This window comes from Mya arenaria, chromosome 7 (genome assembly GCF_026914265.1).
Source record: "Mya arenaria isolate MELC-2E11 chromosome 7, ASM2691426v1".
Lineage (NCBI taxonomy): Eukaryota > Metazoa > Mollusca > Bivalvia > Myida > Myidae > Mya > Mya arenaria.
Window position 1 is genome coordinate 66,781,370 of NC_069128.1, and position 17,747 is coordinate 66,799,116.

At 33.3% G+C, this 17,747-nt stretch overlaps 1 non-coding gene across 1 annotated transcript; it reads right to left on the reverse strand.

Moving 5' to 3' along the window:
* Positions 1–980: 980 nt before the first annotated feature.
* Trnak-cuu (transfer RNA lysine (anticodon CUU)) lies at positions 981–1,053 on the reverse strand. The gene has a single exon. It is a non-coding gene; the product is annotated as a tRNA-Lys (tRNA).
* Positions 1,054–17,747: the final 16,694 nt, after the last annotated feature.

Below are 17,747 nucleotides of genomic sequence, written 5' to 3' on the forward strand. Positions count from 1 at the left end.
CATTACATACATACATGTGCCAAAGCCTTACATAGTGTGGAAAACAGACACACATTGTCACATTACATACATACATGGACCAAAACCTTACATAGTATGGACAACAGACACACATTGTCACATTACATACATACATGGACCAAAACCTTACATAGTGTTGACAAGAGACACACATTGTCACATTACCTACATACATGTGCCAAAGCCTTACATAGTAGGGACAAGAGACACACATTGTCACATTACATACATACATGGACCAAAACCTTACATAGTGTGGACAACAGACACACATTGTCACATTACATACATACATGGACCAAAGCCTTACATAGTATGGACAACAGACACACATTGTCACACTACATACATACATGGACCAAAACCTTACATAGTGTGGACAACAGACACACATTGTCACACTACATACATACATGGACCAAAACCTTACATAGTGTGGACAAGAGACACACACTGTCACATTGCATACAAACATGTGCCAAATCCTTACATAGTGTGGACAATACAACTATGACCTAGTTAAGGAATGCATATAATCGATTTATTAAAATTATATATTAACTATCTATTAATCGTTTTTTGGTTTTGAAAATGTGTATGTGAACTACATTTTATTTCATTTACCTGAGGATATAGTTATTTTGTCTGTATAGTGCATACAAATGACATAACAGCGTGACATAAAAATGTCACGAATTCTGGTAGGGTTTGGATACGGCGTTCTCTTCAGCTAACACGTCCAAAAAGGTAATATAACGTGTTCGCTGAAGTTCTTTAGCTATGATTTAGGATGATAGTAGTACTCGGTACAAATGCAGTGATGAAAGTGTAGTGTGTTCACGGGTTCGTTCTTCATAAATTAATTGAGTACGTTCGCACGCAGCTTAAGCACACATAATCTGCTTAATACTATAACATGACACAATATAAAATAACATTTAGAAGTGGGTAAAAAGTATCGCCCAACGTGGGGCTCGAACCCACGACCCCGAGATTAAGAGTCTCGTGCTCTACCGACTGAGCTAGCCGGGCTATATATTATATTATAAGGCCCCTTAAAAAAATAATGCATTTTTATCATCTCTCAGGCTTCATTTTTTTATAATTTTAAATGTTATGGGTTAAAGAATAGCTTTTATATTTCTTAGTACACATTATATATTCATTAAACCAAGGACATAAAAAAAGATGAAAGATAAACTAGACTTTACTGTTTCCCGCCCAAAAAATAAAAGTGTATGTGATATCTTGAATTTAAAATACTATTACAGTTCTGAATATTTTAATCTCATTCGATAATAAATTATATAATACAGATTAAACGATAAGTATGGCGATTTATATTTAATATATTTAGTTTAAATACTACAGCTATCCCGCACCGAATTTTGCGCCAATTATTTAGGCGCGATCTGAAGTGTTTACATTTAAGCGCACTCTTCCGTTTAAAGATAAACACCTTAACTTCATATGGAGATGTACTGTAACGGCTTGTAGATAATCTGGTCGGGGATTTGAATAATGGATCGTTTATTCATGTCTTGCAAATTTAAGTCTAAGAATGTATCACTATGTTCTCCTCCATAAATAAATGTCTATTTGTTTGCACAGATATAATAAGTTTCAATAATTTAAAAAATATTAATAATTAGAAAATCTGAATAAATATCTGTATTATTATGTCCAATATGTTTGTAATGCCTCATTATGTTGTATTGATTTTTTTTCTTATTCGTGATCATTTTGTCATGTATTTGTGGCATGAGTAATGTTGAATAAACATGGAAACTTGGAAACTTGCAATAAAAGATTTATAGAAGGAAGCAGCATCATGAGCATAGTTTACTATAATTAAATGCATACGATAATCAAATATAGAACTTAAACTATGATTATAATTTCATACAAACTTGACACATTTGGTCGTTAGAACGTGATATTACTTAAATAAAGCAAACACAACAGACATTCCTAAGATTTTCTGTGAAATTCATAATGTTCAAACTATTCACAATCCGACACAATATGCCGCTTTCTCATGTGGCACCCTGTTCCTTTAATTATGTACATGTCATGGTTAAAGGTTGTTAGTATGCATTTCCAAAAATAAATGGTTTGATGTGACGCAGTGGCATAACCATCTATTTTGTGTAAGTATATCTATATATCAACGATCTATAACCTTTTAAGTGGTCTACATTTTATTGTGTAAACTACCTACTGAATGGGCCAGCCACTGTGTATATATAACGCTTCACCTGATTTTAACTGCTGATTGACTGAAATCATGTATTGGAAAACTTGAGAAATACTGCCTTCTCATTTGACAAAGTAAATTGTTGACCACTAAAGGCGCTTTTAATTAAACTTTTGGTTTACGGGCATATTCCACGTAAATGTGAATTTATGGACGTTTAAGCAGAGGTTTGTATACCCTTGTCACTTTCGAGTTTATGTCTTTTTGTTGGTTAAATGCTTTAAGCTTTGTATAACTATTCAGTCTTGTCAAATCATTGATGTTGATTTTTCCAGACGAACTGTCTAGGCGAGGGAGGATGGGGGGAGAAGAAAAAGGGGCGCAACTCTTGACACGCTGGCAAGGGAGATAACCGCTACTGGACACAACCTCAAGGTAAACAGAAAGCCAGGGGTCATGATTACGAACAGTCTCAAGTCCAAGTCTAGACTCAGACTCAGAAAATCATTTCTATGAAGGAACAAAAAAACATATTTATTCTATTTATTTTACAAAAATATCAGTAAATAATAGAACAACATTCAAATAGTGATATACTTCAGCAAAGTTCACCATCAATGTTTTGCTAGAAGGAAAGTTACAATGAAATGAAGATTTGCCCTATTGACTCTTGAGTCTGAACTCAGACTTGTGACTGTTCGTAATCACTGCCCCTGACCTCAATCTCTCGAAACTACTTCAGAAGAACATGCTTAATTATCTGACTTCAATTAGCAAATTACTAACCTTAACTTGATCTTACGGATAAAGTTAAAATGTATTGTATTAATCATACAAATCATTTCCGTTTAAAGTAATGATTGGTTGTGAAATTGGGGCCAGCTCATTTCCAAACGATTTAAAACCATAGTCGATTTTTGTTGGCTCGAACTTGCTTTTCCAGAACTTCTGGATCTCCCTTTTTACTGTACTAAAGACCAAAATTGTATTATCTATTTAAAATAAAATATTGCCGTAAACTATAGCTTGATTTCGCCCGTTGATAGAATGAGAAAATCGAGCGAAGCGTATTCGAGCCAAGCTTATTCGAGTCAAGCGACTTCGAGCCAAGCGGATTCGAGTCAAGCGGTTTCCAGCAAAGGGAAATCCACTATTATCAGGAATAAATTCAATATTTGCATACATTTTTGTAAATTGTCATACTTACACATTGCAGCAGACGACAACAGTTTCTTACAGGTTTTCAAACATAATACATTATCATTACATAATTATTCTTTGTTATTTTAAGATACTTATTTAGTTGAATATAACCTACAGGAACACCAGATCAAGAAGCGACAGACGGAAGTGCTGGACATTGACGTTGGCGGGAGGATGAAAATTGTCGAGAAATATTCCGATATACGTAAGTTATACTGCTATAAGGTATAACGAAATTTTAACATACAGAACTAATGTTTTTACCCTAAAAGTATGAACATAAGCAAGAAAGTGATCCAAATAATAAAATTATACGAATACATTGGATAAACGATAGAGGGTATATTAAATATTTGTTGTTAAAAATCGTGAATTTTCACTTAGTTGTAAATGTTCACCGAGTAACTCTATGATAAGTGTAATGTGTATTATTGACTTTTAATAGACATTACATTATCTTCCCTGAAAGATAACATTCAAAGGCCATATATAGCGCGCATGTTTTATTGAAAAATCAAAGAAAAGCTTATTCAAAATAAAGATTGACGAAATAAGTTAATGTGTATAACAAGGATTAATTTCATTCTGAAAATGCACGGAAACCGGTCGTGCGGACGAATAAATTTAAAGATTCGTTGGGCAAAAAAATAAAAAAATGTAGAATTCCTATAAAAATGCTCTAATTCATTGCAAAATTTATCCAGTGATGAATTGAGAAATCAGTCTTCAAATTTCTGACTAAAACTTTCTTGAAACTTCCCCGGGCAGTTGATACTGAAAGCTGCAAAACATGAAGGATCAAGCAGATCTGTTTTTAATATGGAATCACATTCTTTACAGATCATTTTAAAGTGACACTCTTATTCAAAATGAATACATACACATGTATAACAAACATAAATCGTCTTTAAGGTAGAAATACAGTGATTTCTGCACCAATCTTTCAAATGTTACTTGGTATCCTTCATAAGAACCATTGTTTTCGACATTATTAGTAGTATAATAATTGGAGTTTCGCGGCCATTTTGTTTGGTGGTTTGGTGGTTTTGTCGGTGGTTTCATTGTTTGCGCATGCGCAAGTTTGAAATTGACTTTCGCGGCCATTTTGTTTGGTGGTGCGGTGGTTCTGTCGGTGGTTCCATTGTTTACGCATGCGCAAGTTTGAAATTGACTTTCGCGGCCATATTTAGCGATTTCGCGCGTTAGCGGTCATATTTGGCGATTTCCCGCTTTTAGCGGTTATGTTTAACCATTGTTTAAAATTCAAGACAAAGGGTCATTGTTTAACTGGGTCTCCATTGATTATCAGTATTAATCTTTTTGCGATTGAAGTTGGCAGCCATTGTTTTACCGGCTAATATGAGTTATAATTTGACACCATATGACTCAAACAGGAGAATGTTTGATTCCTTTTGGGATGAGAATGGTAATATGTTACCCTGGAACGATAGTGAAGCTCGTTGTATATATTTGTGGGTTAAGGAGAGTCATCAGAAAATGGTAACTCTTTTAAGATAAACTAACAATTTTCAAACCATAGTTGATCAGTACAATAGCCATCAAGAGATTGAAGAATATCAGGATAGATGTAAATTCATTCCCTTTTTAACCGCATATACAGGACTTAAAGACGAGCCCATAGTACGAGAATAATCAACGTCCAAGACATTTTTTTTTTTGAATTGTCAATAGTGGTATATAACAAACCGAACAAATTGGATATTGTAAGTCTGTGCTTTAACAGTTGTCTAAAGTGTTTAAAAAATACAAAAAATGGCTCAAGCTCAGATACGTTTTTCTAACGAGTTGCAGACATATTTGAGAGGTTTTGGTTTTGAAAATGTCTCTTGGTCACCAATAAGAAGGGAAATTACATGCACACTTGATGACAAATTTGTCATAGTTGTGAAAGAGAGACAGCGACGCATTAAAATAATATTTAAAAAGGGTCACCAAAGTTTTCAATTACCATTTGATATTTTTGAAACTCTCTGTGATATGAAGGAAAGTGTTCAGTTATTGGCTTCATTCTTACACGGACAGTCGAAATGACAACTTCAAAACTATTAGAGTTTGAATATAGTTCTCCAAGCATGCTATTCTTTCAAGACAGACTTAAAACGTTCGACATGTGGCCACCTCAAATAGAACCAAACAAGTTCCAATTATCTTCAGCAGGATTTTATTATACTGGCAGAAATGACACAGTAGAGTGTTTTTCTTGCGGTTTGCGATTACATCAGTGGCAGAAAGGAGACGAGTCGTTGTTAGAACATAAAACACATTCTCCAAGTTGTTTATTTTTGAACATAATTGGACATCATGAAAACGACATTTCATGGCAGCATAAGGACACCCGATCTTCGTCCTCCAATGACTCATCCCGAGCACCATGGACGTGGACCGAACCTCTGGCGGGTTTTCAATATGGCGATATCCCCGGATGATCTGAAAATTCAAATTTGATTTTTTCCGTTACCATATGTAACTATAAAAGACATACAACACAGCACAAACATTCAGTGTTTCATCGACATTTGGTGTGATCATATCGCAGCAGAAAAACTTAACATGGATTGCAGTGAACTATCTCAAGATATTTATGAAAATGAACATTGTGACTCCAAAACGAATGTTATGGACACTACAGAGATTTATACTCCAGTTTCTACAAGTGTCGCGCTAATGAATTCATACTTTGACTTTGTATATGCGAAGGCACTGTGTGAGGTTATGGGTATGGTGACTAGACAACTTTGCTATGGTTGCCAGATGGATCTCCCATCTCAAAAAGATCACGATTGTATCATGGATACAGACCCTGATGATGATGAGTATAAAATAGAACGTTACTTTAGTGACATGCTAAACGCAGTTAATGAAAAAAATATACTACAAAGTTGGGAAGAAATTGTGCGCATTTCAAACATTTCCTCTGAAATGATTGATTTACACAAACATTTGCTAGAGAGCAATGACTATCTGCAGATAATGAAAACCGAGCGGTGGTGTGAAAAAATGAAAAGAATGGTGTTGACAATCAATCGCATTGAAGATCGACTGTTTCGTCCATCACGTTGAGCAAAAGAATATTTACAACACAACAAAATGGACATATTATGCAATGTTGTATGTGTTTTACTGCTTTTTTCTTCAAAAAAAAGAATTGATGAGAAATTAAGAACTCTGGCATTGTGTGGCGTAAAATGATTTGTTATATTTATTACTTCACGAATTTCCTTTTTGCATGTTTCAAATAAATATTTAATTCACTTTATGTACATGTATGTCATTGTATGTACATGCTTGTATGATCATATGCTGACTTATTTTATACATGTTTAGTTTCAAATAAATGTATTTATATCTATACATGTTTTCATTTCCTTGCTTTAGTTTAATTAACAACCCATGTGTCCCATAATCTAAACTACTAACAACGATGATCATGTTTAATCATGGAAAAAACGCAAAAGGAACATATCCTATCACAATATTATTTCGATTCTAAAAACGCAGGCAGCTTTTTGGGTGCAAAAAAGTTACACAGGATATTAAACAAAAACTATCCAAGAGTATTTACTACTTATTTCATACAGAAATGGCTCAACAATCAAGATTCGTATGCCATTCAACGTCAGGCGAGACATACATATAAAAGACCACGTGTTGAAGTGGCGGGTATGAACGATCAGGGTGATATGGATTTAATGGCAGTTGATAACATTGCTAAATACAATGATGGAGTTAAATACCTACAGATTGTTATAGATATATTTTCACGTTTTCTATCCGTTCGACCCTTAGTTAATAAAAAATCTAACACGGTATTGTTAGCAATAAAGGATATTCTTAGTGTTCATAAGTTTAAAAAGTTAAGAACGGACCGAGGTTCTGAATTTATCAATCGTGAATTAAAAGCGTTTATGCAAAAGAAGAGAGTTTACTTGTTTAATACACAAAGCACCGCTAAAGCAAACTATGCAGAGCGAGTCATTCGTACCCTTCGTGGTATGATATTTAGAATGTTAAGATATCAGCGAAATTATAGATATATAGATCACCTTCAAGATATTGTAAATAGTTACAATAATTCCCCTCATCGGAGTTTGGATGGATTAGCACCAAGTGATGTTACAAAGAAAAACGAGACACAACTTTGGAGTAAAATGTATCTAAAACCTAAAAAATTCCCCAAAACGCCTCCTCGCTTTAAATATAAAATTGGTGATTTGGTTAGATTAAGTTACACGAAACATCCCTTTAGAAGAGCTTATCAACAACAATATACTACAGAAGTTTTTAAAATAAAGAGCAAGATTTTCAAACAAGGTTTTCCATTGTATAAGATCATAGACTTGAATAAAGAACCAATATCAGGTTATGTGAATCAAAATGAAATAATTCCTGTTGATAAAGATGCAGACAGTCTTTGGTATGTTGATAAAGTTTTAAAAAAGAGAAAAGTCAAAGGGAAATTAGAGTATTTTGTTCGATGGGAAGGATTTCCAAAATCATTTGATAGCTGGATTGATGCAGATCAAGTTCAAGAACAATAATAATGGAACGATATGTGTTTGTGAGAGACAGTGAAAGTAATCACATCTTCACCGAGAACAAACCCTATAACTTCAAAGTGCAGTTAAAATTACCTCTATCTTTTAATGGTTACTGGAAGGTTGCTTTGTGTGAAATAAGTATAAAAACTGATCCTAAAGCAAGAAGAAAAACTGTAGATAATACCTTATTTATTTACTCAAACGTTTGCAAAGAAAGCGTTGTTGACGGAGGTGAACGTCCCTTATTGAGAAGAATAGAGAAAAACGAAGAAAATGGTTGGAATTATGTGTTAGAATCTCCTTTTTATTTACCCTTAAACCGATCAGAATTCCAAGAGATTGATTTCAGTATAAAAACTGTGGAAAACGAGTATGCTTCATTCGTAAGTTCACCAGTGCATCTCACACTTCATTTTAAGCGATATCCATTTTACCCCAAATATGAATCAATCTAAGTTGTATGTACCGAACCCACAAATGTGGATAGACTATTTCAAAAATAACAAACCTCAAGTTGGGAGGGGATTTGCCATTCCACACAAGTCGAAGATGGGAAGTAATGGTATGACAATCAGCACAGTTTCCCCATCGGAACAGACAGTAAACCAGGCGAAAAGTGAGCTGAAACGAGATGGTTTAAATACTTCAGAAATGTCAACCCTTGTTCATAAATTATCCAAACCTTCAGAAGTAACACATCGTGTAAACAGCGCGAGAAAAAAACAGTTCAGAAACAGGAGTAAACAAACTAAACCGAAAAAAGGACAGAAGTCTTCAAGAAAAAATAAACAAACTGAAAATAAACCTGTAAAAAACAATCAAAAATCAAGAAAAGAGGTAAAAGCAAGCAAAAAAGTGGACAATAAATGGAAAATTGATAAGAAAGCGAGAAATAATTCGAAGAAATCTATAACAACGTGGGATATATTTGGTTCATAAAATGTCTTATTTCACAAAAGACGGATTTTCTGAAGGTGTTCCGAATGAATTACTACTATTTGACTTACCTCCTACACAAGTTGCGGTGAATGATGTCCATTATCAAGAGATTCGTCCAATATCCCAAGTGTCGGATGATACTCCCATTGAGTTTCAAATCAGTGGTCAGAATTCGATGGACTATCTCGATCTGAAAGATACACAGTTATGTGTGAAACTAAAAGTAACTAATCCAGATGGATCTAACTTAAAATCGGGTGAGAAGGTGGGACCTGTGAATTTGTTCTTGCAGGCATTATTTTCAATTATAGAAGTGACTCTACAAAACAAGGCGGTTATATCATCTAATTACAATCCATATATAGCCATGTTTAATACTTTACTATGTAATGGAAAAGATGCTTCATTTTCTCAATTGTCTTCTCAACTATTCATAAAAGATGACAATGATCACCCAGAAGACTGTGATCCTAGTGGAGCAAACAATGGATTGTTTTTACGGGCAAAATATATAACAAAATCAAAAACTTTAGAGTTGCAAGGGCCTATATATCACAGTTTATTTACTATTAAACGGTACCTGTTAAACCAAGTGGATGTTAATGTGAAGTTGTATCGTAGTTCTCCAGCATTCTGTCTAAGTTCTGGCGAGACATCCCCAAGCTATAAAGTAAACATTACAGATAGTTATCTTTTAGTAAAAAAAGTTAGAGTCAATCCAGCTCTCATTGTTGCTCACTCTGAGATGTTAAAGATCAACACAGCAAAGTATCCATTTGATAGACTTGAATGTCGGTTACAAACCATTGCTGCAGGAAGTACGGTGTTTACGTGGGATAACTTATTTCAAGGACAAAAACCAAATACAATTGTCGTAGCCTTTGTTAGATCAGCAGCAATTTCGGGAGATTATAAATCAAATCCATTTCATTTCCTAAACTGTGACATTAGGAGTATTTGCCTTTATGCTGATGGGGTTCCAGTGTGGGGTAATCCACTAAAAACAAATTTTAATAATTTAAATGGAGAAAGTTTTATGAGAGTATACGCAAATATGTTTCTAACAAATGGAATGTGGAATAAAGATGCTGGACTTGATATAAACAGAGAAGACTTTGCACGCACATCCTGTATTTTTACATTTCAATTAGAGCCAAAGTTTTCTGATGAAGCATTTCTATCTCTAATAAAAACAGGAAATTTGCGATTAGAGGTTCAATTTGGAACGGCTTTATCTACCGCAACAAGCTGTATTGTGTATAATAGTTCTCCTGGATTTTTTCAAATTAACGCTCAGAGAGACATAATAACAGAATGAATACATCACAGCTTCAGTGTTGTATAGACTGTGATCCAATGTTGCAAAAAACAATTTTGGGGGTGTTTGCGGCTGATCAACTACCAAACGACTTGGTATTTCCATGTGGTTTTATTGCCAATACAGAAAATCATTTCATGGAAGGAAGACATTGGTGTACATTTTACTTCCCAAATTCAACCACTATCGAATATTTTGACAGTTATGGGAAACCAATTGACTATTTTAACACTTATTTTCTGAAATATGCTTCTTATTTTTCAACTGTTATCACAAATTCGAGACAGCTACAAAGTAATTACAGTGATGTTTGTGGGATGTATTGTTTGTTTTTCTTACTACAACGAACAAATGGTGTATCTTTTTATGACATTGTACATAGTTTTTTCAATGATTATAACTGTAATGATTTACTTGTATATAACTTCGTTAGAAATATGTTTCCATATTGTTCGCAAAATGGTTGTTTCAAAAACCAAACATGTAGATCACTAATAAAGTAGTGTATTTAAATGGTTTTTGTTTGTATTCTATTTATTGTGTTCTCTGTTATCAACAAGTGTAGATCATGTTGGATGCATTAATTAAATTTGAATGCCCTGCCACTTGTATTGTGGCAGGAACAAGTGGAAGTGGAAAGTCAACCTTTCTATTTGAGTTGTTTAAAAATGCAAACTCTATGTTTACCATGATTCCGAAAAAGATTATATATTGTTATTCTACCTATCAATCCTTATTTGATGATATGAAAGAACATGTGGAAAATATTGAATTTTTTGAAGGTTTACCAACTAAAGACGATATGGACATGTGGACTATGGAAACTGACTTCAAAATATTAGTGATTGATGATTTAGCACAAAAAGCTTCACAAAGTGTAGATATTGTCAACTTATTCACCATTTATAGTCATCACCATAATTTTTCAGTCTTTTTCGTAGTGCAAAATTTATTTACAGGAGGAAAATATTTTCGAACTATTAGTCTAAACAGTCATTATTTTGTGTTGTTTAACAATCAGAGAGATAAATTACAAATTCAAGCATTAGCCAAACAAATGTTTCCCGGTGAAACGCATTATTTTATGGATGCCTATAGAAAAGCCACAAACAAGAAATATAGTTACCTTCTGGTGGATGTAAGTCCACATTCTAACCCGTTATATAAACTTCGTACAGACATCTTTCCACATCAAACCCCCATTGTATTTCTACCTGAAAAGGAGAAAAATGGAAGATAAACTACAGAAGGAGAGACATTTTTTAAAATTTATGATCAACACCAATGAAAAACAACAAAAAATGTTGATAAAAAACTTAACAAAATCTCAATTGGCTGCACTTATAGAGGTGATTTACAATGCTATCAGGGGAAATCTTGTCATTCCAGAAAAGGATAAAAAGAACTTGAAACGATATAGACATGTCATACGTAAAGTAATATCCAAAAGACTCTCTCAAAAAAGGAGGAAAGCCATTCTGTTAAAATATTTCAAACAGTTTTTAGCGTTAATTAAACCCAGTGAATCATGGCTCAAGAATTAGTGTTAATTCCTAAATCAAAGTATGAATACTTACTCTCTAAATGTGATGGAAGTTTACAAAACAGTCAACCTTCTAAAAACAATAACATGGTATTACAACAAAATGGTAAGAATTCACAGAAAAGGTTGACTCAAAATGGCGGGAAGTTACAGAAAAAATCAATTCAAAATGACGGAAATTTACAGAAAAGACTAGTCGTGAAACGTTTAAACAAGTTTTTTGAAAAACCTAAAAAAAATAAGAAAAAAAATGAGAATCTCAAAGAAATAAAGTCAAAACAAAACAAAAGGGGAAAAACAAAGATATTTAACAAATTGAAATGGATTCCCTATAGTATTTGAAATTCAAATGTTTAAAATTCAAATGTTTGGCGAACTTTTTTCCCGCCAAATTCACATTTTGGTGGAATATTTTCCCACCAAAACATTTGACAAACTAGTTCATTTACTATTGAGTTTCCGAGTTAGTAACATTCTTTAAGTTTTTACAGAAGGAAGAAATTGATACTTTTGAACCTGAAAAAATACCAGAGGATGGATCTAAGGGGTATATTCTAGAAGTAGATCTAGAATATCCAAAACATTTACATGACAGTCATAACGACTACCCATTAGCTCCGGAACGTAAATTCACACCCAATGAAAAATTATCTCCTTATGCTCAACATGTGTTGAAACATTTACACAACAGTGAGGAACTTCCACCCAGAGCAAAGGTGGAAAAATTACTCACCACTTTATAAAACAAACAGAATTATGTACTTCACTATCGCAACCTGCAACTGTATCTCCAACTCGGTCTAAAATTGAAAAAAATACATAAAGTATTAGAGTTCCAACAAGAGGCTTTCATGAAACCCTACGTTGAGTTCAACACCAAAATGCGACAACATGCCAAGACTGCTTTCGAGAAGAACTTCTTCAAACTCATGAACAACTCGGTCTTCGGTAAGGTTGTTGTTTTTTGTTGTTTTTTTTGTTTGTTTTTTGGGGGTTCGTGTTAATTATTACATTGTTATCATTTTTGTATGATCTGCCCGTATGTAATTTATACAATTTATTTATTGTCACTTCCATACCACTAATACTTATCTACAAAAACAACTGTTCAATAATTGTCAGGCGTAGTTTCACTTTTTGGTATTTCATTCATCTTCAATCAGACGCTTACAAGTGCTCATGTACAATTAGGAACCTAAAGTAAAACTGACCAAAACTAACTACCGGCAAGTAAAAAGTGTATTTTTCGGTCCCATTTTCATATCCCTCATCCAAAACACAGGTATCTAAGATAACGACGGATACCATCATAAAAACATATATTGAGCAGTTCAGAGTAAAGATTAACATGATGAAAAGTTACTTACCAAAAATTTTGTTTACTTTCAGGAAAAACCATGGAAAATCTTCGGAAGCATCGGTCCGTAGAACTTGTTCATACAGAAAAACGACTACAGAAGGTGTCATCCAAACCCACTTATAAGATGCACCGGATTTTTTCTGAAGACCTTGTTGGTGTTGAATTAAGTCGCAAAAAAATTAAATTAAATAAACCAATTTTTGTTGGAATGAGTATCCTTGATTTGTCAAAATATACCATGTACGATTTTTATTATAATCATTTGAAAAATGTGTATGGTAGCAACGTTGAGCTAGAATTAACGGACACAGATTCATTTTTAGTATCATGTACAACACCGGACATTTTCCAAGATATGTTGGCCTATTCACATTTGTTTGACACTTCAGATTTCCCTAAAGATCATTTTTTATATAGTGACTTCAACAAAAAAGTAATGGGAAAAATGAAAAGTGAAACAAATGAGAAATGTATTAGTGAATATTGCGGTTTGCGATCGAAAATGTATGCATTTAAGTGTGATGATATAGACGAGAAAAGAGCAAAAGGGATATCAAAAGCGGTTGTTAAAAAATCATTGACTCTTAATGATTATAAACATGTATTATTTAATAATTCTCAAATGCACTCAACAATGCATTCATTAAGAAGTCATAACCATAAAATTTATCTGGAAACAATCAGCAAAGTAGGATTATCTAGTTTTGATGACAAAAGATTTTTATTAGAAGATGGAATTAAATCATATGCTTATGGACATTATAAGATACAAGAGATATAATTTCTATGTTTTATACCAAATTACATCTAATTTCATGTAATTTCATGTGATGTTATCTACTGCTCTACTGTTGAAATGTAACCTAAAATAAATAAAATAAATAAATAAAAATGTATGATCTTTGTTAAACAAATTGTTTGAATTCAATTATAATCAACTTTATTTTTATTGCATTGTATTGTATTTATAAGAAAATAAATATTAAAATCTTGTCTGATATTTTATTTATTGATACAACATACCGGAATGGTATAAAATAGCTCGTCAGACATGTCCTCAACTTATAAATCTCAATTTGGTCTTGTTAAATTTTAAAATATTGTATTAATGGAATGAAATAGTTATACACAAAAATAAATAATAAAAAACATTCACGTTTTCATTACAATAAGATCGAACACATCTTAACATTTCTGTAGGGTTGATTTAATGAAATGTAAACGATACATCATACCTTTAAGGTATGAGGTTATTTGATAAAGAAATTGTGTGAATCCTTTACCGATTTAATAAAAATAGTGAAACTCAAAAGAAGCTAAGAGAGGACAAAACTGTTATATCTTCAAAACCTACTTTTGGTGGTCAAAATAAAAGATTATTTAGTAAGTTGTTTGAAAAACTTTCATGTCATTGTAAGGTTCAACGGAGGTGTTCATAATGATAAACAGAGTCCAGTGAATCGAGCGCTGGCATTTGACAATGGTTTAATAAGTGATTTATTGTGATAGCTCACCACAGTGGAAGAGCTTTAGTCACCCTGAATGATAAACTAGATATATGATAACGACAATCTCGTCTTTTGAGCCATCAGCAGCTCATTTAACTGTCTTCACTTTTAAGTTATTACAATGGGTACGTCGGAGAGTAATTGAGTGGCTATTAGATATGGTGTTGTTGTACGAATTGACACTAAACGGTCAGGTTTTAGTCATTCAATTTCTTGAAATCACTTTCGATCACGCGATGGCTGGGTTCTGATGAACTTTTGTTTGTCAATGACCTGTGATCTTACATATAAAAGAATCCGTTTGATCACATATAAAGATGGTGGAGGTTATGATAAGTCCATCGTCTGATGAGGGAAAACAATACCATTGAATAGATCCTAGGTCGATGACCCTATGTTAGAAACGTTGGATGAGTTGTCCTTTGACATACAATACACTGATGTGGTTAGTGTGACAATGCTATTGTTTATATCCCTTCTATTGAAATGAATACTGTTAATCAATGGAGACCCAGTTAAACAATGACCCTTTGTCTTGGATTTCAAACAATGGTTAAATATGGCCGCTAACGCGGGAAACCGCCACAGATGGCCGCGAGAGTCAATTTCAAACGCACATCCAATTAAAAGACACATGCTAAATTTATAAGTTTAATGATGTATATTAATGTGTGATCAGTTCGTCCTCCACCTTCTTGTCTGTCTGGAGCGTACATCTGACAGGATCCAATTGTCCTATCCACCTAATGTACAGTAGCAATACTGAATTTTATCACCACACTTGCTAAAATGTATAACAATGTTGTTAAATTAGATGAGTTTGACTTGTAATTGCTGAAAGTATAGCTTTCATATCAAATATCTGCTGTATGTTTTAAATTAGAGTATGTCTTGCTATACCTATTTCAGGGACTAGAATTTGTCATTAATGCCATCGCGGATAAAATCATTTGCAAGTGAATAATTGCTTTTTTTTCTAGAACGGGCATAAGTACAATTTTCAATGTTCGTTGAATGCACAAGACTATAGGTACTCACATTACAATAACATAGTTGTTAAATGTTTTTCTCAAGAAGCAAATATTACCTGGAACAATTTGAACACCTGCTGAAGGAAAGTCATTTCCCCCTTTCTCCTCTTTAGCCAATATATCATTCGTCATAAATCTGTCAAAACCAGGGTACAAAATCAAGTACTAGTAATACGAAGGTTATTAAGGTACCTCTTTGTAAATTATTGGATCAACCAATCATGATTACAAGTAAACATTTAATATAAAGTATATAATACTGCAAAAGTTTCATGAAATCAAACCTGTGAAAAAGATGATGTTATAAATCTGTTTAATATCAATATGTACAGGATTGCTTGGTGACAGTTAATTAAACTATATACAATAACAATGATTAATTACAAACTAGTTTAATAACATACAAAACAAAATATCGCATGGGGCTTTCTGATTCTAACCAAAGATTAAAACAACACAGTAATGACTAATATTGATCTCAAAAAGAGATTTTTAAAGAGGAAAATTATCATTATTTTCTCACACAAAGGAGTGTGTAATAAATCGAGCGTTGGACAACGGTTTAATTAGTGACCTTCTGTGATAGATCACCTCATTGTACTAGATTTAGTTAGCCTGGATGATAAACTAAATGTATGATAACGATAATAGTGACAGTCCCGTCTTTTGGACTTTCAACACATCATTTAACCGACTTTTCACTTTAATGGTATTTCAATGCGTCAATGACATGTGCTTTTTCACCTTAAATAATCAGAAGTTTGATCACTTAAAAAGATAGAGGGGGTTATAATTAGTACATCGTGTGATAAGGGGACAACAATTAAAGGCAATACTATTAAACAAATGATGCGTTAATCATTGTTAGAAACTTTGGAGCGTTGTCCTTTGGCATACATAACCCTGATCTGATAAAGACGATAGTGCTATCTTCGTGTCGTACCATAAACTACATTGAAATGAATACTCTCAATCAAACAATGCACCCGTCAACATTCCGCGGACCTGCCTGTGATGGGACCCGCCAGATTCGTCAAAGATGACCGCGAGTATCCTTCTTTTACCCTATAACCTAGTGATAACTATGGGTTTTTTCCTTTGTAAAAATGGAAAACATTATTATTTTTTTGAACAGAGACATTATAAATCTTTGTGGTAATGAAAAAACTGTATCTGCTGATGAACAAGGACAACAAACGTCTTTTCAAAGTTTTAAAATGAACATTTTGAAACCTTTGTCTTAAACTTTCTTCCAAAACATTCGTGTATGAATCGTTATTCTTTGAAACAAAGAAATCATATAAAATCATTAAAGGGAAAAAAACGTTGTAATTTTCCTAACTAGTGAGATCAAATTTTGTTTATTACTTGTAAAAGGGATTGAAAAAAAACTTTTGAAAAATTTGATGATTGTAGAAAACAATAGTTGTTATCATAACCTCTCAACTGTTAGGTCAGCTCAATATAACCTTTATCAATATTTTATGTAAAATGATCATGAGCCCCTTTTAAAAGGTATCAAGTACAATCATTATAACAATCGTGACCATTTCTATGATAAATGTTATTGTTAACATGTTAAGATTGTTCTCCCTATCGCTCCTTTTGGGAGTTGAATTGATATATAAAAATATTGTATTGATGGTGATAACGGAACTCATCTTGGCTAATGTTATGTTAACGGAAAAATGAGTATGGTTTTGCAAGGTGAAAAGTTCATATCACCGTTCATTAAATTTGAATGTCTTTCACTGTTAACAATGACCCTTTGTCTTGGATTTTAAACAATGGTTAAACATAACCGCTAAAAGCGGGAAATCGCCAAATATGACCGCTAACGCGCGAAATCGCTAAATATGGCCGCGAAAGTCAATTTCAAACTTGCGCATGCGTAAACAATGGAACCACCGACAGAACCACCGCACCACCAAACAAAATGGCCGCGAAAGTCAATTTCAAACTTGCGCATGCGCAAACAATGAAACCACCGACAAAACCACCAAACCACCAAACAAAATGGCCGCGAAACTCCAATTATTATACTACTATTATTCATCCTTATTCATAT